We start from the raw sequence: 3,794 nt of genomic DNA, 5'->3' as shown, positions 1-3,794 counted from the left end.
GAATCCATGGACAAACAATGGTGTGTTATAGATCTAAAGCAGGGATGGGGGACCTCAGGCCCAGGGAATGAATGAGGACCTCTGGGCATTGCTGTCTGGACCCTGAGACTCTCCCCAAGCCACACATCCTCTCCTGGCCACATCCCTCACTAGCCATGCTCCATGCTTTTCCAAGTGCTTTTGCTGAGCTCAAATGTGCCTTTGAAAGGTAACAATGCCTCTTGCTTGTCTGAATTAAGGGTGGAGTGATGTGTGTGTAGAAACTTCTGGCTTTTGCATGGCTGGAATGTAGGCTGCAATACAAATATAAGAGTCCCATCAATCGCTTAATCTATATTTTTCCTTGAGCCCGCTCATCCCAGCCAGTTGCTGTTGAGGGAATGTGGCCTTTTAGCTGAAAATAGTACCCCACCCCTGACCTAAAGGAAGCTTTGTGGATGCCTCTTTTCCCTATCTCCTCCATTTGATGAGGATATTTGTTTATTTACTTTTATTTACCGTGTGTATATACTGCCTGATAAGAAAGGTGCTCTGGCCAGTTTACACATAAAAATGAGAACCCTGATATATATATAACATAAATCTAGAAATCTAGACAATCTGTATTATTAGTTATGGGGAGAATTAGAATGGAATCTTGGTATGAAGTAGGATGCAGAGGGGAGGAAAAGGAGAGTAAGCAGAAGATGGAACAGAAGTGGGGAGCCACAATTGCCCCCACACCCAGAAAGAAGATTCAGGACACAGACACTGGAATGAAGTTATATTTATTTAGATATAACAATTTTTTGGAGAACATGTAGGCCAACTCAACCAAATTAACCAAATTCAAACCATCTGGGCAGGTGAGGTGTTTGACTAACTCTGGGGGGGGAGCTTCCTCCCCAGCTCCCTTGGCATATAACCACCTGCAGGCTGAAGCTCCCCAGCCAATGAGGAGAAAAACCTCTTTCCTTGTTAGGGGAGCCTTGGGTATGCATCCAACCAGTGCATCCGGGCCCCACTGAACAGGCATTCACCACAATACATAAGCCAGTCCATAAGGGGCACCTCTCATGTCCAACCCAGCCATCTTTGACCAGGTGATTCCTAGAGGGTCCCTTAAACCCAAAATTCCTCAGTACACCTACATGTTTACCCTCAACCTCGTCACCGGCCCGGACTCCATGCCAACCAAATATCCTTACAACCAATGCAGTCAAACCTTGGAGTATGGAGTAGGCAAAACAAAAGGGATAAAAATGTGGATCCCCCCCTCAAAAAAAATCCTACTCAGCCCCTAAATAGCAATTATTTATTTATTTATTTAATTAAGCTTATATACCGCCCGACTAGCAACAGCTCTCTGGGCGGTGAACAAGCTCATACTGAAAGGATGGGAGGGTGGGTGCAGCAAATAAGCAAAGAGTGGGAGTTGGGGGCAGGACTGGCTTTTAAGCCTTCTCCCCACCCCTCCAGATTGGCCAGCAAACCCCACATGATCTCCCCCCTCTTCTCAGAAAAAACCCACCCAAGTCTTCTGTAAAAAAGAGGAGGTGGAGGCAAATGCACCCCCACATATGCAGGAACAATATTAGGGTGACCCCCCCATGCATCACCAATAAAAGAAGAAACACATCACCATAAAAGGGAAGGCACCTATATGCATACAGATATGCAATTAGCATATGCTAATACACAGACACACATTTTAAAATAACTAAAATAAAAAGAGCTACAATACATCTCACTATAACGGGGAAGACTGTGACCAGGGTTGACTTCTGGGCCTGCTCAGTCTACTGCCCAGGTGCTAACTGTTCATGGGCAACTTCAAGGCCTCTTCTGCTCTCCCTTCTTATGGCTCTTTATCTTTGACCCAGGCTTGGACCAGATAGCCCTCCAAATAGAGGGCTGTACTCTGACAGCCCTTCAAACAGAAGGAACACAGCCACCCTACCTATGATCGGAGCAATGGCAACCAAGCAACTATCCCACCTTTCCTCCACAAAAGAGCCCATGTTGAGCACTGGGACAGAAAGTGTCACCGCCTGCCATATTATTGCATTCAAACTCTTAAAGTTGCAATCAGCAGCTCTGGATCTGGTCCTCGAAATCATCACATCAGGCAATGAAGTTTCCAATATATGTCACAGAGCTTGATCTAAGTGATTGCCTTAGAGCAGTGAACAGCTTTTCTCACCATGAACCACTTGAAAATGTCTGAGAGTCTTGCTGGACCACTGAATGATTTTTCTGCTTGTTGCAGCAATTGCAATGTGCTATGCTAGGTGCTGTGTTATTTTTAATTGTATTTTTACAGAGACACCACAGGCCACCTGAATGAAGCTCATGGACCACTGGCGGTCCGTGGACCACCGTTTAGGAAGCCCTGCCTTAGATTGTGGACAAATGCTCTTCAGGTTGACATTGGTTAACACTGATTATTTCCATGTGGCTATTACAGTCAGAAGGTTGTATCCAACTAAGTCATACTCATAATAGACTCATTCAAATTAATGAACTTGACTAACTTAAATCTACTGATTTTAATGAGTCTACTCTAAGTATGATTCAGTTAGATAAAACCCAGAACACTTGTGGCACTACTGGCTGGCTTGCATAAAGACGTAATGTTATGACATAAACTTGGCTTTATAAAGTATGGCTTATTTAGTCAGGAATGAGTATTGTGCCCACTCATTCTCCCTTTTCCTCTCCTTGCTTTATGAACCACTATTGCCACTTGTATAATGGTTACTTTAAACCAAAGTTACATCCAAATCAGGAAATTGTGGTTTAATCTGGACTCCAAGTCTCAACATAAAGCCAGGATCTAATTCCTCTATGTCCATTTAATGGAATGCTGATATTGTTTTATTTTTAGCATTTTAGATATTTCATTTTTCACATAGTTGTTATATGTGTGATGTTACTAGGATGGCTCAAAGCCTTCAGTTCCTATTGTTGCAGAACATTATTACTATGACAAGAGTGTAGTCATAGCAATGTTCTAAGCTAAACTATGTTTGATCTTCAAGTGGATAAAAGGCTTGATTGGACAAAGAAATAAAAATAGTCTGCCATTCAGAAGTTCCATGACCTATTTTTCAGTCAAACATTTATGATCTTGAAGATAATTGTTAGATGGAGATAGTCTAGTAGAACAGAAAGCAGTTGCTGCCCCATTGCACTTAATCTTGATACCATACTTAAAAACAATTCAATGAAATGTAATGACGATGAAATATTGGGTACTCCCTGGTTAGCTGGGGCTAATTATTATCAGGCCTATGGCCATACTACCCTGAACATGCCTGATCTCATCTAATCTCAGAGGCTAAGCAGGGTCAGGCCTGGTTAGTACTTGGATAGGAGACTGCCTGGGAATACCAGGTCCCGTAGGCTTAGAGGAAGGCAATGGTAAACCACCTCTGAATACCTCTTACCATGAAAACCCTATGAATATATCCAAAAAAGTTTCATAGGGTCGCCAAAAGTCTTAATAGACTCGAAGGCATATAACAACAAAATTATTTATAACCTTGTCATATTCTTTCAAACTAATCCCTCTTCAAATTTTACCAGGAAGAATTCACAATCCTCTTTAAATAACTTTCGTAGCTCAGCTTGAGAAAATCCTAGTAAACCTGAAATGCATCTCAGGCTTTTATTTTAGAAAGAGCTTCTGAAATCAATTAATACAAATCCTTCAAATTTCAAAAGTTAGAGGGCCATGACAAGCCACACAGAAGACAGAAATGCATCCAAACATATCATTTCCCTCAAAATAAACCTAATGATGTTTGAAATTC

The 3,794-nt window shown here is 42.0% G+C and overlaps 1 pseudogene; it reads left to right on the top strand.

The window, feature by feature from the left end:
* Positions 1–3,268: 3,268 nt before the first annotated feature.
* LOC133388192 (5S ribosomal RNA) lies at positions 3,269–3,387 on the top strand (annotated as a pseudogene).
* The last annotated feature ends 407 nt before the right edge of the window (positions 3,388–3,794 follow it).

Source organism: Rhineura floridana, chromosome 6 (assembly GCF_030035675.1).
Source record: "Rhineura floridana isolate rRhiFlo1 chromosome 6, rRhiFlo1.hap2, whole genome shotgun sequence".
Taxonomy (NCBI): domain Eukaryota; kingdom Metazoa; phylum Chordata; class Lepidosauria; order Squamata; family Rhineuridae; genus Rhineura; species Rhineura floridana.
Note: the sequence above shows the minus strand (reverse complement) of the source record. Positions and strands in the feature narration are given on the sequence as shown.